This window comes from Balaenoptera borealis (genome assembly GCF_965194805.1).
Source record: "Balaenoptera borealis genome assembly, chromosome: 6".
NCBI lineage: Eukaryota > Metazoa > Chordata > Mammalia > Artiodactyla > Balaenopteridae > Balaenoptera > Balaenoptera borealis.
The window spans coordinates 80,506,995-80,534,003 of NC_138863.1; the positions used below are offsets into that span (position 1 = coordinate 80,506,995).

At 37.3% G+C, this 27,009-nt stretch overlaps 1 protein-coding gene across 1 annotated transcript in view; it reads right to left on the reverse strand.

Moving 5' to 3' along the window:
* LOC309631148 (uncharacterized protein) overlaps positions 1 to 27,009 on the reverse strand; it is a 595,395-nt gene that overhangs the window by 183,454 nt on the left and 384,932 nt on the right. The window contains exon 6 of the mRNA XM_082397251.1: positions 26,249 to 26,334. The gene's annotated coding sequence lies outside the window, so the exon portion shown is untranslated. The remainder of the gene's footprint in view (positions 1 to 26,248; positions 26,335 to 27,009) is intronic.

A 27,009-nucleotide genomic window follows, 5' to 3' on the forward strand; every position in this document is an offset into this window, starting at 1 on the left:
AAAGATATAGTAACTTACTGTATCAGCCAGCATTCTCCAGAGAAACAGAACCCACAGAACCAATCTCTTTATATATAGGGGTGTGGGGGAGGGAGAGATTTTTAAGAAATTGGCTCACCCAATTGTGGGGATAGGTAAATCTGAAATTTATAGGGCAGGCTGGAAATTAAGGTAAGAGTACATGTTACTGTCATAAGGCAGAACTTCTTTTCCAGGAAACCTCAGTTTTACTCTTAAGGTCTTCAACTGATTGGATGAGGCCCACCCACATTATCAAGGGTGACGTGTTTTATTTAAAGTTAACTAATTATAAATATTAATCACATCTACAAATACCTTCAGAGCAACAACTAGATTAGTGTTTGAACAAACAACTGCAGGCCATGGTCTGGACAACCTGACATATAACATTAACTATCACAAATATCAATACTGTATAATTTTCAGCAAATTTGCTTTTTTCCCCCATAAAATGCCTTGGAAATCATTCTTCATTAATAGCTACATTGTATTCTATTCTATGAATGTATCAAAATCATATAAGTAGTCTTTTATCATTGGATATTTTACTCCTCACTATTACAAAAATGCTGCTGTGAACATTTTAGAAAAAATGTCTTTAACTACAAGGATGAATACATCTGTAGCATAAGTATTTAGACCTGAAAATATTAGTCAAGGGGTGTGTAAAGTTCTACTTTTCATAGCAATTAACCAACTGTTTTTGCAAAAGAGACTTTGCTGATTTATACCCTTACTAAAAATGGGTAAGAATTTGTTTTTACATATTCTCAATGACACGTTATATTACAAAATACTTTCAACTTTGCCATCATGATACATGAAAAATGTTCATTCAAGTTTTATTCTGTGGATGATCACTTTTTTTTTTACATTTTAAAGTTATTTGCATTTCCATTTCCTCTGTTGCCCATTTTTCTGGAGTCATTAGTATTTTTATTATTGATTTATTAGCGTTCAATATATCTTATGAATATTAGCCATTTTGTATATATATACACAATGCAAATATATTTTATTCTGGTGTGTTGTTTGCCTTTTAACTTCATTTGTGGTATTTTTAACCATGCAAATATTAATTTTTTCATTTTAATGCACAGCTATTTGTCTTTAATTTTATGGCTTCTGGATTTTGTGTCCAGACTTTCCCCCCAAGAAAATATGAATATTTTTTTCTATATTTTCTTCCATACTTGTGTGGTATCTCATTTTGTGTTAAAATCTTTGCCCATCTTTATTTTGGTGTAAAGAGTGTAATAGAGATAAACTCCCCATTCTCATTCTTTGGACTAGTCAGTTGTTCAAAATCCATTTGTTTGATAATCCACTTTTTATCACATATTAAATTCCACCATGTACTGGCTCTACTTATAAAATATCTATCCTGGAAAATCTATCACATAATATCAATATTTATGACTTTTTCTACCGTATGTCTAATACTCCTAATAGAAGAGCTAGTCCCCCTCAGAATTCTTATACTTTGAAACTTTTCAAGCCAGTCTTGTAAGTTTGAATCAGTGTATCCAGCATCAAAAATTATTGTTGGTATTTTGATTGGTATTGAATTAAAGTTAGGAATAAATTAAGGGAGAAGGTCTATTTCATGCATTCTCAGCAAGGATGTATTACACCTAAAGGGACAAAGACTGGTTCTTGGAGGTCAAAAAATTTACTTTTTTTAAAACTTACTCTTTTTCTGTGTAAAGCACTGGTATATGTATAGTATATAAACAGATATTGAGTGTATCTGTGGTATTAAAATTTAATAGGAGAGAGAGATTAAGAAAAAATATGTCTAAAAAGGGTCCTTTGGAGGCTATAATATACAGTTGAGAAACGCTGTTCTAGTTATACAAAGTTGACTGTTCTTAGCTAAGAACATGTCAGTTCTTGATATGTATTTAAGCCTTTTGGGTTCAACAGTAGAATTTAAAACTTTTCTTCAAATAGATCTGGGCATTTATTTCTAGGTAGTTTATCTTTTCTTAAAATTTACTTTGAGGACAACAATTAATCTTGTACAGTCAACCTAACTGAATTTCTAATTGCAATGGTGTTATGGTTGTTTTTACTCATTCTCTAGCATTAATATAATTAGCAAATAATGAAAATTTAGCGCCACCCTTTCTAATCTTTCTGCTTATTATTCTATTTATGTTACTTTAATATGTTCAATCTGTATATGCTTCATTGATGCAGAAAACCAGCTCAGGAATAAAAAAATGTATAAAATACTTCAAAAAATAATATGTGGTATATTATAATATATGCATTATATATATATATTTAGTGAACATATATCTAAATATTCACTAAATATATGCCACAGGTGCCCTGAGGTGTTTGTGCTTTATTTTATTTGAAGCATGGAACTGAGTTCAGAGGCCATTCTCCTTTTCAGAGAGAAAGATAAAGAAAGGCTCCCAGCATTCACAAGGGTTATATCCCAAGATACCTGGCAAAGTTCCAAATTTGCAAACACTTCTATTGAAGTTAATATTCCCTAAGAAAAGCACGTGATCAAAACTGTGGCACCAAGGTGGGGATAGATGGCATTCAACTATATATCTCAATAAAAATGACAAGTGATTGCGTGCCTTGACCAAGTGGTCATTAGCAAATAGTAGAAACTGTGGTTGTTAAATCCAAGGAAGACAAGGATCTCCTGCATATTAGAATCTCATTGTCATGTGACAAAACAAGGCATGGGGTTATTTCTAAAGTGAGCCAACTGGCTTAGGTTCAAGAGGGAATTTATTCTTGTGAATGAGCATCAGAAGGTAACTTATGACATCCACATTCCCTTGTAACATAGTTCCCAGCAAGCAGCCAAGGGGTGGCATTTGAGTGAGACTCTAGTGTTTTATTATAAAGTGGAGAGGAAGTAACACACTAAGTAGACTCACTTTTTTAAACTTCTCAGAGTAGAACTTTTGACACAATGCCAAACATCCAGCTGAAAACTGAAGAAAAACAAATACAACTCTCCAGATGTCTTCCCGCAGTAAATGTATTGGGATCACTGTTCTTATTCTTTCTTTTTTGGGAATGACTCCAGCAGCATAAGAGAACAAGGGCCAGATGACATATTAGGGTCAACAGAGGTCATATTAACCTCTTAACAGGAAAATAGCACACGTGGCATTGGATGACCAGGACAGCATAAGGTGATCACCAAAACCTCACCTTGGTGGACCTAGTAGGTTAACTTTTTTAGCCCAGATTTCCCACTATTCTCTGCATCTGTGCTTTCAGCCATTTAACTCCTAAAACCTGTATTTCCTCCTACTGTGAACAGAGTGCACTTCCAAGCCTCTTGACTTTGGGCCAGAGGGACATGAGCAGACATGATTCATGCGGAGGCTCGAAATGCCTTGCGCAGTTAGGCTTACCCATTGCAGTCATGCCTGGCCATGAGAGAAGCTACCCCAGGTAGCCCACTGGTTCAGGGAAGATGAGAGGCTTATGGAGTAAATCTGGCCCCACTGGTTCAGGGAAGATGAGAGGCTTATGGAGTAAATCCGCCCCCAACCTGCAGCTTAGAGCCAATCCCAGCCTAGATCAGCCAATTCCCAGCCAGCTCGCAGATCTGTGAGAGAGAATAAATAATTGTGTTTTAAGCCGCTAAGTATTGGGGTGGTTCGTTACACAGAATTATTGTGGAAATAGTTAACCCTTAGCCAGAACAGACTGAGGATGGGTGGATGTCTCACACCCAGTGTTTCACGTAGGTCTCAGCCTGTCGATAGTGATGCTATTGGCTAGGACTACCTGGGGCACGAAGCTAGGCCTGTACTACTCGTGCTGGGGTCCCCACAGACCTTTCCCCAACCAGAGCCAGTGCTAGGGCTGGACTGGTTCCTGTAGTTCTTATTACAGCTGCAACACGCACCTCTGCAACAAAGGAACTTTGAAGAAACAAGGTTTATAAACCACTGAGGGTTTAGAGCATGCCTGAGGGCCACGCAGCAAGGTCACGGATAGAGACAGAGTGGGGATCTTGGGCTCTGCCTTTATTGGGGCTGACGGCAGCGTGCCTAGGGTTTTGTGGGTTCACTCTTTATTGGAGAATTTAAAACAGAAGAGCAGAAATTAAGGTGCAGGAAGGGAAAATGTGGTCACTCAAGCGTTCAGTTACCTAGGATACCCAGGGCTTTTAAAACGGAAACTTCATGGGTAGATCAGTCTGGTTCCTTACCCAGCTGCTTAGGTAGGAGCTGTGTCATACAGGTGGCAATACGTTTATTTGAGATGGATGTCTTTGAAATGGATGTCTTTGAAATGGATGTCTTGGTAATCAAAGGCTCAATGTCAGGCACTTGCATTATAATCAAAAAACCTCCTTGTCAGGTACTTACACTGCTCAGACTCAACATGAGGAATCAAGTCTCAACAAAGATGCAGACCTGAGCCTCCATCTCTCTCCAGTCTCCCTGCCGAATATGCTCCATTTCACTTTTTGAGTCTGTCAGAACACTCTTCCTCCACTTTCTCAGATACGCCAAGTATGTCATACCTCGAGGTCTTGCACATGCTGCTTTCTCTCCCTGTACAGCTTATCCTGTCCACCCTCCCGCCCACCTCCTGAACATCTCAACATAGCCGCGACCTTTTCGGGTAATGGGATACCTTTGTTCTCAAAGTGTGCTGCCCATGGCTTTGAAGAGGAAATTTAAAATATATTGACCTGCAAGTCAATCAAGATGACTCCATTGATCAAAACATAATTTGTACAATTTCTCTTAAGTTTGAACATGATTTAAATGAACACATACGCAACAGCATAGTCTCATGGTGAAAATACTCAGAACTACAGTAAAGCATTATTTTAATCTAACTGGCCAGGACTTTGACCAAATTTATTTCGGCTTTCCACTGTGAGAGATATATTGCTAAAAAATAAATTAATAACTAGGATTTAATAAAATATTCATCTTTGAATAAGGCCTGAATTTTCATATTTGAACCTCCTAGTACTATGGATATGTAGAAGACAGAAACTATGACTCACTGACAGTCCTAAACCAACACTTAAACGTCCAAGGAAGAAATTGTCAGTTAGACTTGACATCCTTAAGCAGAGAAGTGGGCAATTGTAGTTTAGAATAATTTAATACAGTTTTTTTAAAGTAAATTTGAGATTGATCCTCAGTTAACCAGAAAATTCCTGTAACTTTATTAACTTATGGTTTGATTGTAGGGTTGTAATACAGGGTGTGTGTGTGTGTGTTTGTGTGCGCACACACATACACACAGTTGGGGCAAATAAGAATTAGTATTTATTGAGAGCTTATTCTTGCCAAGAACTGTGCTGGGCAATTTACAGACATTATCTCCTTTGATCCTTATAACCTTGGAACAGATATAAAATCTACTCATCAATGGGTATAGTAAAAATGCTAACTTGGGCCTGAGCAGTTTTTAAACGACATTCTATGGCAGTGGGTCTCCACCATGGCTGCACAACAGAATCATCTGGGTGCTTTTAAAAATCCTCATACCCAGGCCCCATCCCAGGAATGTGTGAAGGGGGGATGCAGGCATCAGTATTTTTAAATTCCCCAGGTGATTGCAATAGGCAGCTAAGTAAGTTTGTCAATCACTGGCTTTATAAGCCCAATGATGAGTTGGTATTATTTTTTTACTCTTTTGTTTGGCTGCGCCTTGTGGCATGCAGGATCTTAGTTCCCCGACCAGGGACTGAACCCTCACCCCCTGTAGTGGAAGCACCGAGTCTTAACCACTGGACAGTCTTAACTACTGGACTGCCAGGGAAGTCCCCCACTGATGAGTTGAGAGCCTGGACACTCAGTGATATATGTTTGGTCTTAAACACGACTGCATTTCTGCTGCTGTGAGAGAGATGTTAGCAACACAGCGGTCCTCAGCACCCATGTCATAGTGGCAGGGGCATCAGCTGTGCCTGCTTCAAGTAATTCAGACTCAAATTCAGACCATTTCCCTCAGGTGATCACTAGGATAAAGATGGTTGAACACATGTTTCCATTATCTCCTAAGAACAGGACTAATCCTGTACCACTTTAAATCCTTTTCCCGGTTGGTTAGCATTTGTCCTAGCCAAGCAGAGGTGGTGGTCTGCGTTTCATATTAACTATGTCAGACAAGGACACAATGTCAAGGCCAGATTAAAGATGAGGTGCAGTTTCAGAGTCAGAGCGCATGCACTTAAACATGTGGCCACTCCTGCTAGGGTGCTTCCATCTGCTGAGTCATCTGTAGCCACCCCTTCTTTGACCATTCTGGGTATCCAATCTTTCTGTGAACAACTCTGGCTCCTGTGCTGCTGCCCCCAGAATCTTGGCATCACAGGCATGAGTGAAGTCTGCAGGGTCTCTGACCTTCCTTTGACCTGCGCCAGTCACTAGCAGAGGAAAGAAGGGAAACCAAGGAACCCGGTTCTTTAGCATTCTCAGTACCATCACCAATCAAACATATATTTGTGAACGACTACAGAGACAAGAGGACCTGAAAGCTGGATTGGGAGTGACTACTTTCTAAATCCTCTTGATTTTATGGCAGTAGGAAATTGTTACCTGGCAAAGGGCTCGCTGCCCAATGCACACGGAAGCCAATACTGTGGCATTGGCTTCTGAGGAAAGAAAAAGCTTTATTGCAAGGTCAGCCGGCAAGGAGACAGGAAGCAGAGCTCAGATCTGTCTCCCAGACTGGGGGTTCAGTCACGCTTTTCTGAGTTGGGGGAAGAAGGCTGGTATGCGGAAGCACTGGCGAGTGGGTTTCCATTGGAGGGCTTTGGAACTTGGCCCTTTAGGGTAAAGTATGGTGAAGGGGTTTCAGCACTGGATCTCCCTGGACAGAGGACCCTTCGCTTCTGAAAGGGTTCCACTGCTCAGGTTCTTAGCCCTTTGGCTCTCTGGGGGGTGAAACACTGGTTCCGGGTGTTGTCTGAGGTCAAAATTTTCTCCTCTACACATGCTTTGGCTGCATGACTTGCAGTTTTGATCTACTGTCTCTAGAAGACAGCTCAGTACCTTAGAAACGGGATAGGGCTGATTTAGGGCTGGTTCTGCAGTTACATAAATAGGCTTTTGATTCATTTTGCGGGAGAGGCTGTTTAGTGCAATGCATAAAAGCACTGACCATAGATCCAGGCCTTTGTATCCATTTCCTCATCTGTCCAATGAAGGTACTTAATTATACTTATTTTTTGATATATGATTTATATGAGTAAATAGATGAGAAGTATTTAGAACAATATCTGCACATAGTAAGAATTAGTAACTGTTAGCTCTTACTATTTATGTATTCTTTTATTCATGCAATCATTTATTAATTTTTTTGGGTAGAGTGTGTGACACAAGCCCTAATATTTGTCAGACACTATGTTGGGCTCTGGTATTGCAATGGGAACAAGATAATATGGTCCCTATATTCTCAGGGAAAGAGATAAAGACAGACATGTAAAAATTATCTAGTATCATGTTAGGAGTTTAGTAGTCACTCTAATTATATCCCTTGGGGGCCAGAACAGGAGCACCTGGGAACTGTTAAACCTCTTCGCTGTGTGTACCAATGAGGACCAACTTCTCCTTGCCTTAGCATTCACTTACATATCTGATAATGGACAATAGTTTATGCTCCAAAATGACTGTCCTCCTAAAACTTGGTCTAGAACAATGAAATAAATCAGATTTGTCCTCTTTAAATGGTATATGGTTCCAGCCATACCCTTTATCTGTTTGACCTTGGGCAAATCACTAGCCTCTTTGTCAATATTTTCCACTGTAAGATGGAAATAATGCCACCTACTTTGCAAAGTTGTTGTAGGCTGATAGATATATGTAAAGCACCTAGCGCTCCTTTTATATTTGTAGCTTCCATGGGTTTGAAGTAACCAGCCTGAATCATTCAAGCTAAAGTGTTAAGGAGTGTCTCTGCTCAGGCAGTTGCAGAGTAAATGTTCTCTCCTGAAAAGTTCTCAGATCCAGTTCTGTATTGTAGAAGGGCCTCCCTCCCTCCTCTTTTCTAACTCTTTTGTTGTCCCTGATATTTTCTCACCCTATTCACACCAGGATCTCTAGGCTGAGAAAGGCACAGGTTTATCTGTGCATAGCATGGAGCTTGATTCAACTCATCTCCTAGGGTTTATAGGATGACTAGAGCAATCTATTCTCCCTTCATTTGTACCAGTTCATTGTCATGGACTAATAAAAAGTAAATTTTTTAAAGATGGTCTGAAATTCTTTCTTAAAGTGGGCTAATATATATACAGATCATCATGACTGTTGGGATCTTTTAGCCATACTGAAATAAGAACATTTTTATCCTTCCTTGTGTTTCTAAAGCTTGTTTTCCTTTGCCAGGCTCTTATCTATAAAATCCAAGGAAAAGGAAAGCCTGACAGTGGCCTAGCTCAGCATCTATCATGGTGTTTTAAAAGATATTCCCATTGGTGTGAAACTGTATTGGAAAACTTGGGATTAAATACAAATGAATAGTTTTTAAAAATCACTGTAGGACCACATTATCAAGAAAGTGAAAGGACAACCCACAGAAAGAGAAAAAGTCTTATATCTGATAAAGGCCTAGTATCTATAAAATATAAAAAACTCTTACAACTCAAAAATAAAAAGACAAATAACCCAATTTAAAACTGAAGAAAGAATTTGAATAAGCATTTCTCAGAAGAACATATATAATTAGCCAATAAGCACATGGAAAAATGCTCAATATCATTAGCCTTCAGGGAAATGCAAATCAAAGCCACAGTGAGATTCAACTTTACATCAACTAGGATGACTTGACGATAACAAGTGCTGGTGAGAATGTAGAGAAATTGGAACCCTCATACACTGCTGATGGAAATGTAAAATGGTACAGCTGCTACAGAAAACTGTTTGGCAGTTCTTCAAAAAGATAAACATAGTTACTATATCACCCCAAAATTTGATTCTTACATATATACCCAAGAGAATTAGAATGTATATATACACATTAAAAAATGTACACACAAATGTAAATATCAACATTATTCATAATAGCCAAAAAATGGAAGCAACTCAAATTATGAATGGGTAAATAAAATGTGATATATCCATAAATGAAATACTATTCACCCATTAAGAAGGAATGAAGTACTGATACATGTCACAACATAGATGCATTTTGAAAACATAATGCTAAGTGAAAGAAGTCACACACACAAAAATCACATATGATTCTTTTACATGAAATTTCCAGAATAGACAAATCCGTAGAGATGGAAAGCAGCTTAGTTATTGCCAGAGGCTAGGAGGAAAGGGTGAAGGGACTGATAAAGCATACAGTTTCTTTTTGGGATGATGAAAATATTCTGGAATTAGATAGTGGTGATGATTATAAAACCTTGTTAATATTCTAAAAACCACTGAATTGTACACTTTAAAATGGTCATTTTATGGTATGTGAATTATATCTCAAATTTTAAAAAACTATAGGATGTTTCTAAGGGTTTCATTGGCTAATTTTAATTCTAAAATTTGTATAGAACTGCAAAAGACCCCAAATACCTAAAGTAATCTTAAAAAGAAGCTGGAGGCATCACATTCCTTGATTGAAAACTATATTGCAAAACTAAAGTAATCAAAACAGTATGATATTGGCATTAAAAACAGATGTACAACCCTATGCCAAACAACTAGCAAGACAGGAACACAACCCCACCCATTAGCAGAGAGGCTGCCTAAAATCATAAGGTCACAGACACCCCAAAACACACCTCTGGATGCGGTTGTGCCCATCAGAAAGACAAGATCCAGCCTCATCCACCTGAAAAAAGGCATCAGTCCCCTCCACCAGGAAGCCTACACAACCCACTGAACCAACCTTAGGCACTGGGGGCAGACACCAAAAACAACAGGAACTATGAACCTGCAGCCTGCGAAAAGGAGACCTCAAACACAGGAAGTTAAGCAAAATGAAAAGCAGAGAAACACATAGCAGATGAAGGAGCAAGGTAAAAACCCACAAGACCAAATGAAGAGGAAATAGGCAGTCTACCTGAAAAAGAATTCAGAGTAATGATAGTAAAGGTGATCCAAAATCTTGGAAATAGAATGGAGAAAATACAAGAAACGTTTAACAAGGACCTAGAAGAACTAAACAGCAAACAAACAGTGATGAACACCACAATAAATGAAATTTAAAATTCTCTAGAAGGAATCAATAGCAGAATAACTGAGGCAGAAAAACGGATAAGTGACCTAGAAGATAAAATAGTGGAAATAACTACTGCAGAGCAGAATAAAGAAAAAAGGATGAAAAGAACTAAGGACAGTCTCAGAGACCAGTGGGACAACATTAAATGCACCAACATTTGAATTATAGGGGTCCCAGAAGAAGAAGACTAAAAGAAAGGGACTGAGAAAATATTTGAAGAGATTATAGTTGATAACTTCCCTAATGTGGGAAAGGAAATAGTCAATCAAGTCCAGGAAGTGCAGAGAGTCCCATACAGGATAAATCCAAGAAGAAACATGCCAAGACACATAGTAATCAACTATCAAAAATTAAATACAAAGAAGAAGTATTGAAAGCAGAAAGAGAAAAGCAACTAATAACATAAAAGGGAATCCCCATAAAGTTAACAGCTGATCTCTCAGCAGAAACTCTGCAAGCCAGAAGGGAGTGTCAGGACATATTTAAAGTGATGAAAGGGAAAAACCTACAACCAAGATTACTCTACCCAGCAAGGATCTCATTCAGATTCAGTGGAGGAATTTAGAGAGAAGCAAAAGCTAAGAGAATTCAGCACCAGCAAACCAGCTTTACAACAAATGCTAAAGGAACTTCTCTAGGCAGGAAACACAAGAGAAGGAAAAGATCTACAATAACAAACCCAAAACAATTAAGAAAATGGTAATAGGAACATACATAGAGATAACTACCTTAAATGTAAATGGATTAAATGTTCCAACCAAAAGACATAGACTGGCTGAATGGATACAAAAACAAGACCCATATATATGCTGTCTACAAGATACCCACTTCAGACCTAGGGACACATACAGACTGAAAGTGAGGGGATGGAAAAAGATATTCCATGCAAATGGAAATCAAAAGAAAGCTGGTGTAGCAATTCTCATAACAGACGAAATAGACTTTAAAATAAAGACTATTACAAGAGACAAAGAAGGACACTACATAATCATCAAGGGATCAATCCAAGAAGAACATATAACAATTGTAAATATTTATGCATCCAACATAGGAGCACCTCAATACATAAGGCAAATACTAACAGCCATAAAAGGGGAAATCGACAGCAACACAACCATAGTAGGGGACTTTAACACCCCACTTTCACCAATGGACAGATCATCCAAATGAAAATAAATAAGGAAACACAAGCTTTAAATGACACATTAAACAAGATGGACTTAGTTGATATTTATAGGACATTCCATCCAAAAACAACAGAATACACTTTCTTCTCAAGTGCTCATGGAACATTCTCCAGGATACATCATATCTTGGTCACAAATCAAGCCTTGGTAAATTTAAGAAAATTGAAATCGTATCAAGTATTTTTTCCAACCACAAGGCTATGAGACTAGATATCAATTACAGGAAAATATCTGTAAAAAATACAAACGCATGGAGGCTAAACAATACACTACTAAAGAACCAAGAGATCACTGAAGAAATCAAACAGGAAATAAAAAAATACTTAGAAACAAATGACAATGAAAACATGACAACCCAAAACCTATGGGATGCAGCAAAAGCAGTTCTAAGCGAGAAGTTTATAGCAATACAATCCTACCTCAAGAAATAAGAAACATCTCAACAAAACAACCTAACCTTACACCTAAAGCAATTAGAGAAAGAAGAACAAAAAATCCCCAAAGTTAGCAGAAGGAAAGAAATCATAAAGATCAGATCAGAAATAAATGAAAAAGAAATGAAGGAAACAATAGCAAAGATCAATAAAACTAAAACCTGGTTCTTTGAGATGATCAACAAAATTGACAAACAATTAGCCAGACTCATAAAGAAAAAAAGGGAGGAGACTCAAATCAATAGAAATAGAAATGGAAAAGGAGAAGTAACAACTGACATTGCAGAAATACAAAGGATCATGAAGGATTACTACCAGCAACTCTACGCCAATAAAATGGACAACCTGGAAGGAATCGACAAATTCTTCGAAAAGCACAGCCTTCCAAGACTGAAGCAGGAAGAAATAGAAAATATAAACCAACCAATCACAAGCACTGAAATTGAGACTGTGATTTAAAATCTTCCAACAAACAAAAGCCCAGGACCAGATCGCTTCACAGGCAAATTCTATCAAACATTTAGAGAAGAGCTAACACCTATCCTTCTCAAACTCTTCCAAAATATAGCAGAGGGAGGAACACTCCCAAACTCATTCTACAAGGACACCATCACCCTGATACCAGGAAAACTAAAAAAAATAAAACTACAGTCCAATATCACTGATGAACATAGATGCAAAAATCCTCAACAAAATACTAGCAAACAGAATCCAACAGCACATTAAAAGGATCATACACCTTGATCAAGTGGGGTTTATCCCAGGAATGCAAGGATTCTTCAATATATGGAAATCAATCAATATGATATACCATATTAACAAATTGAAGGAGAAAAACCATATGATCATCTCAGTAGATGCAGAAAAAGCTTTCAACAAAACTCAACACCCATTTATGATAAAAACCCTCCAGAAAGTAGACATATAGGGTACTGACCGCAACATAATAAAGGCCATATATGACAAACCCACAGCCAACATCGTTCTCAATGGTGAAAAACTGAAACCATTTCCTCTAATATCAGGAACAAGACAAGGTTGTCCACTCTCACCACTATTATTCAACATAGTTTTGGAAGTTTTAGCCACAGCAATCAGAGAAGAAAAAGAAATAAAAAGAATCCAAATCGGAAAAGAAGAAGTAAAACTGTCACTGTTTGCAGATGACATGATACTATACATAGGAAATCCTAAAGATGCTACCAGAAAAGTACTAGAGCTCATGAATGAATTTGGTAAAGTAGCAGGATACAAAATTAATGCACAGAAATCTCTTGCATTCCTAGACACTAATGATGAAAAATCTGAAAGAGAAATTAAGGAAACATTCCCATTTACAATTGCAACAAAAAGAATAAATTACCTAGGAATAAACCTACCTAAGGAGACAAAAGACCTGTATGCCGAAAACTATAAGACACCGATGAAAGAAATTAAAGATGATACAAACAGATGGAGAGATGTCCCATGTTCTTGGATTGGAAGAGTCAACATTGTGAAAATGACTATACTACCCAAAGCAATCTACAGATTCAATGCAATCCCTATCAAACTATCAATGGCACTTTTCACAGAACTAGAACAAAAAGTTTCACAATTTGTATGGAAACAAAAAGACCCCGAATAGCCAAAGCAATCTTGAGAAAGAAAAACAGACTGGAGGAATCAGGCTCCTGGACTTCAGACTATACTACAAAGCAACAGGAATCAAGACAGTATGGTACTGGCACAAAAACAGAAATATAGATCAATGGAACAGGATAGAAAGCCCAGAGATAAACCCACGCACATATGGTCAACTTATTTTTGATAAAGGAGGCAAAAATATACAGTGGAGAAAAGAGCCTCTTCAGTAAGTGGTGCTGGGAAAACTGGACAGCTACATGGAAAAGAATGAAATTAGAACACTCCCTAACACCATACACAAAAATAAACTTAAAATGGATTACAGACATAAATGTAAGGGCAGACACTATAAAACTCTTAGAGGAAAACATAGGCAGAACACTCTATGACATAAATCACAGCAAGATTCTTTTTGACCCACCTCCTAGAGAATTGGAAATAAAAACAAAAATAAACAAATGGGACCTAATGAAACTTAAAAGCTTTTGCACAGCAAAGGAAACCATAAACAAGATGAAAAGACAACCCTCAGAATGGGAGAAAATATTTGCAAATGAAGCAACTGACAAAGGATTAATCTCCAAAATATACAAGTAACTCATGCAGCTCAATATCAAAAAAACAAGCAACCCAATCCAAAAATGGGCAGAAGACCTAAATAGACATTTCTCCAAAGAAGATATACAGATTGCCAACAAACACATGAAAGGATGCTCAACATCACTAATCATTAGAGAAATGCAAATCAAAACTACAATGAGGTAACACCTCACACTGATCAGAATGGCCATCATCAAAAAATCTACAAACAACAAATGCTGGAGAGGGTGTGGAGAAAAGGGAACCCTCTTGCACTGTTGGTGGGAATGTAAATTGATACAGCCACTATGGAGAACAGTATGGAGGTTCCTTAAAAACTAAAAATAGAATTACCATATGATCCAGCAATCCCACTACTGGGCATATACCCTGAGAAAACCATAATTCAAAAAGAGTCATGTACCACAATGTTCACTGAAGCTCTATTTACAATAGCCAGGACATGGAAGCAACCTAAGTGTCCATCGACAGATGAATGAATAAAGAAGACGTGGCACATATATACAATGGAATATTACTCAGCCATAAAAAGAAACGAAATTGAGTTATTTGTAGTGAGGTGGATGGACCTAGAGTCTGTCATACAGAGTGAAGTAAGTCAGAAAGAGAAAAAGAAATACTGTATGCTAACACATATATATATGGAATCTAAAAAAAAAAAAAGGTTATGAAGGTTATGTCCTAGTGGCAGGACAGGAATAAATATGCAGACATAGAGAATGGACTTGAGGACACAGGGAGGGGGAAGGGTAAGCTGAGACGAAGTGAGAGAGTGTCATGGACTTAAATATACTACCAAATGTAAAATAGATAGCTAGTGGGAAGCAGCCGCATAGCACAGGGAGATCAGCTCGATGCTTTGTGACCACCTAGAGGGGTGGGATAGGGAGGGTGGGAGGGAGATGCAAGAGGGAGGAGATGTGGGGATATATGTATATGTATAGCTGATTCACTTTGTTATAAAGCAGAAACTAACACACCATTGGAAAGCAATTATACTCCAATAAAGATATTTTTAAAAAAACGAAAACAGATGTACAGACTATTGGAACAGAATAGAGAGCCCAGAAAGAAACCCATGCACATATGGTCAATTAATTTTTGACAAAGGAGTCAAGAATCTACAACATGGAAAGGATAGTCTCTTCAGTAAATGGTGTTGAAAAATTGAACAGCCACAAACAAAAGAATAAACCTGGACATCATACACAAAAATTAACTCAAAATGATTAAAGACTTGAATGTAAGACCTGAAACCACAAAACTCCTAGAAGAAAACATCGAGAGTAAAATCCTTGACATTGGTCTTGGCTATGATATTTTGGATTTGATACCAAAAGCAAAGGCATCAAAAGCAAAAGTCTACAAGTGGAACTACAACAAATTAAAAAGCTTTTGCACAGCAAAAGGAAACCATCAACAAAATGAAAACGTAACCTATGGAATGGGAGAAAGTATTTGTAAATCACATATCTGATAAGGGGTTAATATCCAAAATATACAAGGAACTCATACAACTCAATAGCTAAAGAAAATACAAAAAACAAAACAAAACAAAAACCCAAGTTTAAAATGGGCAAACGAACTAAATAGATATTTTTCCAAAGAAGACAACCAAATACCAACAGGTATAAGAAAAGGTGCTCGACATCACTTATAAGAAAAATGCAAATTAAAACCACAGTGAGATATTATCTCACACCTGTTAGAATGGTATCATCAAAAAGATGAGATAAGTGTTGGCAAGGATGCGGAGACCAAAGAGCACCTATGCACTGTTGGTGGGAATGCATATTGGTGAAACCAACATGGAAAACATTATGGAGCTTCCTTAAAAAATTAAAAAAATAGAACTACCATATGATCTAACAAACCCCACTACTGGATATATATTCAAAGAAAATGAAAACAGGATATCAAAGAGATATCTGCACCTCTGTGTTTACTGCAGCATTATTCACAATAGCCAAGACATGGAAACAACAACAGAAGAATGGATAAAGAAGATAATGGCATATCTATACAATGGAATATTATTCAGCCATGAGAAAGGACATCCTGGCATTTGCAAGAACATGGATGGACCTCGGGGACAGTATGCTGACTGAAATAAGTTAGACACAGAAAGACAAGTGTGAATGATCTCACTTATGTGTGGAATCTAAAAAAGCCAAACATAGAAACAGAGACCAGAATGGTGTAACCAGGTGCTGGGGGTGTGAGAAAAGGGGAAATGTTGGTCAAAGAGTACAAACTTCCAGCAATAAGATGAATAATTTCTGGGATTCTAATGTACAGCATAGTGATTATAGTTAATAATATTGTATTGTATACTTGAAAGTTGTAAGAGAGTAGATCTTAAGTGTTCTCAGCACAAAAAAGAGATGGTAATTATGTGATGTGATATGCAAGCGTTAGCTAATGCTATGGTGGTAATCATTTTGCAATATATAAGTGCATCAAATCAACGCATTTTACACCTTAAACTTATACAATGTTATATGTCAATTATATCTCAATAGAGCTGGAGGGAAAAAAGGAAAATAACAAGTGTTGGTGAGAATACAGAGAAATTGAAACCCTCATACACTGCTAATGGGAATGCAAAATGGTTCAGCTGATGTGGAAAAGTTTGGCAGCTCCTCAGAAGGTTAAACATAGAACTACCACATGACCCAGCAATTCCACTCCTAGGTATATTCCTGAGAGAAGTGAAGACTTCTTCATACAAAAACTTCTGCACAAATGTTCACAGCAGCATGATTCATAATAGCCCCAAAGTAGATACAACCCAATGTCCGTGAAGTGATACTAGATAAATGAAATGTGGTATATCCATACAATGGAATATTATTCAGCCATTAAGAGGAATGCAGTACTGTAAGATGCTACAACATGGGTTAACCTGGAAAACATGCTAAGTGAAGGATTATGATTCCATTCACATAAAATGCCCAAAACAGGCAAATCCATAGAGACACAAAGTAGGTTAGCAGTTGCCAGGGGATAGAGGGAAAGAGGGAGTCTGGACTAACTGTTAAGTCTGTCTGCTATGGGACTTCTTTTTGGGGGATGACTGAAATGTTCTGAAATTAGATAGTGGCGATGGTTACACAACATAGTGAACATACTGAAAACCACTGGAGTATGCACTTTTAAATGGTAAAATTTATGTTATATGAATTATATCTCAATAAAATATTAAAACAAAACAAAAAATAAGTAAATTACAAACTTTAAGAAAAATTATTTAGCATTGAGGTAACATTTATATGTAGTCTTCTTAAACTCACTGTTTATTTTTTCCCTCTAAAATAGCTGAATGTGCTTATCTCTATATTTTAAACTTGAATTTTTTAATGTGTGTATGTGGATATGGGTTTGAGAATATGTCTCCTGGGAGATAAGAGAAAGTTCAAATGAAAGAAAAGAAACAGTATATTGTTAAGACTACTTGCCCCAACTTTTGGTTGGTAAGATTATTTGTTCCTTTGGGTCCTAGAATATGTTTATAAAAATAAAATTAAACAATAAAATAAACAATAAAACAATAGGTGAATTATATCTCAATTTTTAAAAAACTGCAAGAGCTATCTCAGCAGTTTTTTGGCTAATATGTACTATAAGTTTCTAAGACAGAGATACAGAATTTCAAGTTTTCCATCTTATTTAACAGCGGAAAACTTTTTTCATGGAATTGCTCTATGGGAAAAATTGTTCTAATGAATTCACTCTAAGTAAATATGAAGGTAAGAGCATCCAGTACTTGGAGTAGATGGTTTGTCTTAAATGTTTAATCACTGCTGATTCTAGTCTTTGCCATTTTTCCTTTTTTTTTGGCTCTGTTGACAGTATCCTCTCTCATTATGTATGTTAAGCTTTTGTTGCCCTGCATTTAATTGCTCCTGGTATGAGAAATGGGACTTCAAAAGACTCTTTTAAAAAGTAAGGTAATATCCTGGAAATTGAGCACAAGGTAACTAAGATGACTGACTGTAATTTAATAGGACATGTGAAGCTTAAAATAACGCACAGGGTTTTTAATCCAGCTAAGGCTATAATGCACAAAGCATGACATTTTAAGTCTATTAAGTCATTCCAACAAGATTAGTCTTCAGGTTGGGTATATTACTCTGGAGACTATTGTCACAATGTCATGGGGACACCCATGCCAATATATTTTATTGGTAATGATACACACGGGTGCCTAAGCCACACTAGCCAGAACGGCCTGAAGAAAAACTTCATGTGTTTTAAATACTACATATAAAAAAGTAATCTTGACCCATGCTTCCTGTTTTCTAAATGATAAAATAAATAAATCTGCCATGATTAAGGAAATAGCCTGAAACCAACAGACTGCATTCTTGCATTCTTGATGTCTATGATAACTTTGCAGAACACAAAAAACATTGAATTACAAAAATGAAAGAAGAGGAGAAGGGGAGGAAAAGGAGCAGGACGAAGGAGATAAAGGGAGGGAAGGGAGGGAGGGAGGGAAAGGGGAAGCAGCAGCGACAACAGAAACAAAGTATTTTCTTCAGTGACTCTATCGGGAGCAATAGTGTGACTTAATTAGTCAGAAGAACTACGAAGAACTCAGATATTTGTGGGCAAATGCCATTTCTAATTGTGCATGACTAATTATTTTGTTTTCTACTTGTGAATAGCTAAAACTGATTTTCTTTTTTGCATGTTTAGATTCTAAACGTATTTTATACCAGAAAAAAAAGTGTTTTTTTTGGTAGTGTAGAAAACAAAGTACTGATATCATGTGAACCAGATGTAGTATTTTGGATGGAGTACAAGAAAACCTGTGAAGATTAACAGTAAATCTTTTTCTGTGCTCATAAACTGCTGAAAAAATTGGCATAAAATGTGCTACTACTAAATAAGTTATGTATGTATATCTTACTGGCTACAAATGAGTGAATGACCAAGGTAGTGTTTGCTCTTTAGAAAGTGAGGCTTAAGCAGAGCCAAGGGTACATTTCACATCCCAAAGCATGCCTTCCATTTCCCTTATTATGTAAATTATTCTCTGATAGAAACCTAGCTGTTTCAGGTGGAACTTTCACCCTTACGGGACATTCTCTAGCCAAGCCTTATGTGACCTCTGTCACAATTACTCTCTAAGTGCACATTCATAAAATAATCTTGTAAAGTACATGTTTAAATATTTTGAACTATGTTATCTTTGTTATTAATGTTCAACCTTTTATATCTCTATTTCCTGCTTCTACAACTAGACTGTAATTTCCTTGAAATGAGCATTTGTATTTTATCTGCCTCTCTACATGTCCACAGAATCAAAGAATAATGTAAGTGTTTACTAATCTAAAAAATGTCCTCAATTTAGAAGAGACATTTTCTGCCAGAGAATGTATAGTAAATTATTGTGAAGTGTTGGATGACTTCATTATTTATTTATCAGGTATTCATATAATGCCTACCAGGCGCCAGCCACCAGTATGTTAATGTATTTGAAAAATACATTAACTCACAGAATCTTTGTGGCAACCTAATTTCAATAAGTTCTCTTACTATCTTTCCCATTTCACAGATGAGGAAATTGAGGCACACCGCAGCATTACTGCTAACAGATAATAAATAGCAGATGCAGAAATCAGACCCAGGCAGTCTAGCTCTAGAATCTGTGCTTGTTTCAGCCACTATGCTCTACTGCCTTGGATGGCCATGCTGTGTTGACTCTACTTTCTCTTCACCTCACAGTAGTTTGGTTACTATCAATTACATATCATACATACTCTTACCTACAGTAATGATTGTGAGGTGTCTTGGACTAGGTTGTTTCTTTCACATTCAATATAGAACACATTTGCAAAAGCATTCCAAATACTATCTTGCCACCTCTCTTACCAGCTTCCTTTTTTTTAAGATTTAAACTTTTTAAATTGACGTATAGTTGATGTACATTATTATAAGTTACAGGTGGACAATATAGTGATTCACAATTTTTAAAGTTTATACCCCATTTACAGTTATTATAGAATTTTGGCTATATTTCCTGTGTTGTATAATATATCCTTGTAGCTTATTTTATACATAATAGTTTGTACCTCTTAGTCTCCTACCCCTTCCCTCTCCCCACTGGTAACCACTAGTTTATTCTCTGTATCTGTGAGTCTGCTTCTTTTTTGTTGTATTCACTAGTTTCTTGTATTTTTTAAGATTCTGCATATAAGTGAGATCATACAATATTTGTCTTTCTCTGTCTGACTTATTTCACTTAGCATAGTGCCCTCCAAATTCATCCATGTTGTTGCAAACGGCTAATAATTGCCATTGTGGCTTTGATGTGCTCCATTATTACAGTATAACTTACAACAATGCTACCCTGTTCTTTTTAATTTATTGTTTAGCCATTGAGAATAAACATTCCTATGTTGGTTTCTTTTCCTCTAATCTATTCTGGCTACGTGTACAGTGTTGGTGCCTTTTGATGGAAAATAGAACACCAAGAACTTCTATCTTGGCATCAGTTTCAGGTCCCATAAAAACAAATCTGCATCAGACTCTTCTCGTGCTTCCTTATAGCTGAGACGGGAAATCATCATCATATCCTCAATCTGCTCCCAGAAGCTACTCAGCAGATCCAGCCAAGCTGTCCTGAAACAGGAGTTCACCCTGAGAACCTGCATGTATTAAAAGCAGTCTTTTAAAGTTTCCTTTATGCTAATAAAGAAAGGTCCATTGTAAAGACGTCTGCACTTGAAGCAAAGGGACGGTATTCTATGGGACTGTTGCCATCACATTCTCTTCGGCCCGTCCACCAGCTACAGGATGCCTTTCTCTGCCTCTAAGTGCCAGAGCATCTGTATAATGCGAGTAGATTTGATGGGAGCTGGGGAAGAAAGGGGCCAGGGGATGAGAGAGACCTTTTGTGGAGGAAATCTTTTAGTGTGTGCCCCCTGTGGAGGGGGGAAGAGAGAAATGATCAAAGGGCTCACAAGAGGCCAAGTCTCCTCCAAGAAGACAGATAAAGGACAAAGGTTGTTATATTAAAATATCTAAGGAACTCTCAATGCAGCGTGGAGAAACAGAACACTAGCACGATGCTCTTCGTATATGCTGCCAGCCTACTTTGTTCAGCAGTGTGACATATGCATTTAGGGCCAACCAGTCATTCAGGCCATCATCCCCAAAGTCTATGTGGAAGAATCTCGGAATGCACGGGACCCTCGTGCCCACGCAAGCCCTGTTTTGGATAGCCCTTTAACCAGACTTACCTTAAATGAAGGGTGGCATCAACACTTTTCAGAAAGCTCACGTTGCTTAAAATTGCTAAGGGCAACTTACCTCCTTAACTTCAAACCTCTGTTCTCTACGTTATGTGCTCATGGCATAAAGTTGAGAAGAGACATGGCAATACATACAATTCACTCTACAAAAACTGAGCAAGTACTATGGCTGGTAAAGGGATACATCATAGACTGTGCTCTCAAGAAACTTCTTTCACCATCTAGTAAAGGTAAGAAGCATAAGCAGGTAATCCTAATACAATGTCAAAGACATTGTGTGTTATAGAAGGATCTATTCCCAGGGTGTTACGGACAAATCGAGAAGGATCGTGCAGCTCAGTCAGGGTGGGCTTCGTGGAGGAGTCAAAGTCTATGAATTTATGGTTAGTGGGTACATCCTTGTCATAGATTCCCTGCCTGGTGAAATGATGTTATGAATAAATTTGACATATTTAACATCTAGCCCTTAATATCTCACCTGCTTTTCTGATCCTGCCATCAGCAAGCATATCTTCCCTTTTCCCAAACCTGGTTGAAACTATTACTATCAAAACCTCAGTTACAGAGTGGATATATGTATATGTATGACTGATTCACTTTGCTGTACTGCAGAAACTAACACAACATTGTAAAGCAACTATACTCCAATACAAATTAATTAATCAAAAAAAACCTTCAGTTACAAAAGAGCTAAACATGGGCCAACCCCACTGGAGACCAATTTTCCAACTTGGAATACCCAGGCCAGCTCTAGCTATGTTCCGCCTGTAGTCAGTATTTTCTCTGACTAATTATCCTGCCATACTTTTGTCTTTATATTTATTTCTCTTTGTAACAACTTCTCTTCCTCCTACCCCACCTTCTCCTCCATCCCACCCAACTCTGCCACAAACACAGACACACCACACACCAACATCACACCTGAGTGATTATACCTAGAACCAGTTCTACTCATCTCTTAAATGGTTTTTAAACACAAAACGGTAACCTAGTAAAAGGGGAGAATCAATAGTGTTATTTTAATTTCTGGGAAAAATAGTTCTGGAGACAAAATGATAGTTGCATTTAACTCCAATTCCCAAATATTTTTGGCTGTTGTATTTATAAAATCTCCAAACTATGGTTTCCATTGTTGTCCCTGGTGAAATGAAGAGGCCAGGTCAAGACAGAAACCAGGGAAAATTGGGTCTGTACAGGAAGCAAATGACAGGTGTAGTTCATGATGCAAAAAGCCATTGTCCAGGCACTGTTCTAAAGTCCCTTATGTATATTAAGATATTTAATCCTCACAATTGCCTGATGAGATAAATACTATAATTATCACCCTCATTTTACAGATGATAAAATGGAAGCATGGAAACATAAGAAAACATGCTCGAGGTCAGAGAGGCAGGAACTGGCAGAGCAAGGCAGTTTGGCTCTGGAGTCTGAGCACAGGAGTGCCCGCCGCACACTCAGCACAGCAAGTTGTGCAGGCTCACTAATAGGGCTTCACACGCAGCTTATCTTAATGGGACTGGAGCCCTGGTTCAGTAAGGGAGTCTGGATCAAAAGGCAGGGCTAGGGCTTGTGTCCCATTATAAGGCATCTCCGAGACTCCTACCAAGGGCTTTCTCCTTGCCTGGGGCTGTCTTGTACTTTAATTTACTTTATTTTGCTTATACCATTTAAAAGGCTACTGCTAGGCTTTGACACACATGGCACTGTAAAATCAACTACATAGTCAGGAAAAAAGAAAGGACACACACCGAGAAATACTGAAGCTCTAAGGGGGAAGGGATTTGCTATAATTGAGGACTTAACACTAGGAACCTTTAGTCACTTACAGTTTACTTAAACAATCTGACCTGCTTTCTTAAAAATCTGCTTTGAAACTCAGCAGGCCAAAGTAAAACTTCTGTATACCACCTTACCTTATAGTTTTCATAACATTTAAAGAGATTTTTGTTACTGTCTTCCTCAAAGTTAGATGGACTTATCTCTCAAGAGAATTTATTCTACTTTTAGACATATCAAATGATTTAAAAGTTTGTCTCAATATTGAATAAACCTTAATATAGCATGTAGAACAGCAACTGGTTCATCAAAAAAGCTCAACGAATGTTAGTTTTATTATTATTACTTTTTACGGGCAGTTTTGATTCAATGCATCATATAGGCATACCTATATATGTATTTAGAAAAGTTTTTAAAAATAGCGTGATTCTTAATCTCTTGATTGTTGACACACCCTTATACTAGGGAGCTTTTGTACCATAAGGAAAATGATCTGAACAACACATAGAAGAAATTGATTGCTGCTGGGTGGCAGATGCTGCAATAAAGCACTTTCTAATTAATTTGATATTAATTAAATTAATATCAAAATCCAGTAATTCATAAACTGTTGCTATCAGCAGCGGGACAAATATGTTTCTTGAGTATAATAACATTGACGATATGTCAGTTAGTAATGTTCACATAACATGGCCTTAGCTAGACCAAAGCAACCCCTCCTCAATCCAGAGCTGACGGAGTGGAAATCACACCCATGGAGGCCACTGGGAACCTGAACCAGGAACCAGAGCTGCAGAGGGCATAAGATCTTCCAGGTTTGCGGAGAAGTAAAGAGAAGACATTTTGCAAAGGAATTTGGCAACCTTCACAAAAAGAAGCTACATGGAGACAGAGAAGGATGATTGTCGACTGAAATACAAAGGCACTATTATTGTTTGATGATCCAATGGAAATAACCCAGGAATCTGAATTATTTATCATCAGCCCCTTTCTGTCTCTATATGCAGTGATAATTATTATTAGGTTGGTTGCTAGAGAATCAGGCAAACAAGCAGCTATTCTCAAAACTAGTCTGGAAAATATTAATTTCAGTTTGGGGAAAGACTTTTTAAATGGCTGTCAGGAATGCATCTGAAGTGGAACGAAAGGATCAATTGAATAGAGCTTCAATTTTCACAGTTTCCTATCAGGATAAGGAAAACAAAAGAAAACACTGTTTTCTAGAAAACGTTATTTCATTGTGATTATAATGAGTAATTCTGGCCATTTATTTTTTCCTGCCTGGGGCCACCTTTTGTTACAGTATATTTTGCATACTAAGCAGGGAAAAAGCTAATCTTAAATTAATAACTGCACAAAAGCATACATTTTTGATAGGAAAAGGGCATTCATGTTTAGAGTTTATCAGGTATTAAAAACACATATTTAACCTTTACATCTAGCCCTTTTATTTCTCATGAAAAATTTTCGAGTGCCGTATAAAGCTATCTGCAAAGTTATCTATGTCATATAGACACGAAGAAGCATAGATCCATTAAAACTAGTGGCCTTTGGGAAGGCCGACACCTCTATAATAAAACTGACATGTTGCTGTACCAGAAATGCCACAATTCAGTTTTCACCATTTGGAGTCTCTCATTGATTTGTTTTAGCATTTGATGTTACTGATGATAATAATAATAATAAATGCCATTTATTGGGCACTTACTCTGGGTCAGACACCAAGCTAGGCTCTTGTCATTCCTTTAATATTTATGATAGTCTGCAAAGTCTGCAAGATGGCCATTATTCACCTCCACTTAACGGATGAGGAAAGTAAAGCTCAGAGAGGTTAAGGAACCAGCATAAAGCGTACAGCAAATGAACTCTGGGGCTGGGATTCCCATGTTCATCATGGTGTTTCCAATCCTGCTCCCACTGTGCTCCATCCCACTCCCTCGTCTGTCCTCTACCAGCCTGTCATGTGATGTTCCGTCTGTGATGAAGGAAATGTTCTAAACCTGCCCCTTCCAATGGGACTCAGTTGAATGTGGCTATTGGGCACTTGAAATGCGGATATTGTGCGACTGAGGAAATAAAGTTCTATTTTTACTTAATTTAAATAGCCACATATGACTAGTCGCTACAGTATTAGACAGTGCAACAAACAAGGCAGAACTGTAATGCAGAAGATATTTACCCTAGTATACTTAGTAAGGATGACAGTTGGACTGAGCAATTTTTGATGGGCATCCTCCTACTTTCGTTCTTTTCCAGTGAAATTCATTCATCACTGGCTGTGGGCATCATGAGGAGTACCGTTATGCCTTAAGCGAGTGATACTGCATGAGGCTGCCCCCCGCTCCCCACTTGCCCCAGGTCTGCAAGGAGATCTGGTCTCCCTTCATTAGTATTCATGCCCACTGTCTACATCTGCTTCTCCTTCTTTTCTCCTGTCCACTAATATACCATACACCCATAAAATTAAATATCCTGCTCACCCACACCATTAGTCTTCGGAATGGTAAGGGAAAGACACTTTAGAACTTCCTCTCTAAAAAAATTACACTTTCTTCTTTGAAGTATTATTAAATTTTATCTGCTATAACCAGCTTAACATCCTTAGAACTTCATAATGAGAGTGACAACTATTTCTCAATGCTGACTCTGAGTCAAGCAACTATCTCATTTAATCATTACCACAGCCCCATGAGGTGATGCTAACATATCCCCCATTTTACAAATGAGGAGCTCGTCTGGTTCACCTCAAAGTCCTCAACTCTTTCCACTGCTCTATCCTGTCATTAGCTTTCAAATTTGTCATCGTCTCCTACCTCTGCTACATATTAATCTTGGTTATGGGACAAATACATCTCACATAAAGAGAAGCAATTAGACAAATGTTGATACAAGAGAGTCTTGGAAAAGTCCCTTGTAGAATCCCAATCTTCTCAAGATCAATGTTGGCAGAACAAGAAAATGTGTAAAAGTTAAAACCCAACTGAACTTATTTGGTTTAAAAATGAAATCTAATTACTGCTATAGATAAACTGCTGAGACCACATCTATGACAATAAAATTAGATTAATGGAGAGATGAGATTTGATTAACTACTTAGGATCATCCATCAAGATTTCAGTGTGTTAAATTCGATTCTATTAGGCGAGGAAAAAAAAATACCTACCTCTTAATATGCATCCTTGTAGTATGACGTTTGATGAGCACCCTAGGCTGAACTTAAAGGTCAAGAAAAATGCCTTCTCAAAAGACCTGAAGTAGCAATAAAAAAAACAAAAACAGCATTTCACCAACCCACAGCATAGTTCTTAAATTTATCTATCTGAAGCTGCTAAAGGAAGAGCAAACCTGCATTTGCATATGAATCAGCTTCTAGGATTTCCAAGCTCTTTTACAGAGAAAGATGTTATCAAGAAAAAGTATCTCAATCTTCAGTACTTCTATTTCTTCATGAAAAGCAAAGGATGGAAGCAATTAGTCTCTGGATTTTGTTAAGTGCTTGTAGATCTAAGGATGCTTTTCTCCATCTAATGGTTTATCTACAGAATATTATTTAATGTGAAGTGTGTGTGTGTGCGTGTGTGTGTGAATATAAACTTTTAATTCTGACTTAGTCTAACTCTAATTCTCACCATCATGCCCCCTAAAAATGGATATATTTTCAATCATAGACAGGATCTACATTTTTAAAAATTAAAAACAGATAATAGATATTCTACATTGATTATACTCGCTCCATTTTTCCAAACCACATTCATAGCATGGATATGAAATTATATTAACTGTTTCTAAATCTCTTATGTTAAAATTCCAAAGTATAGTTCTACTTCCTTGATCCTGATTTCCTGAACAGGGATAGAAAGGCATTTCTAAGCATCACTGCCATATTTTTTTCTTGGCGCCTGTGACTTTAATTTCCCTATGTAC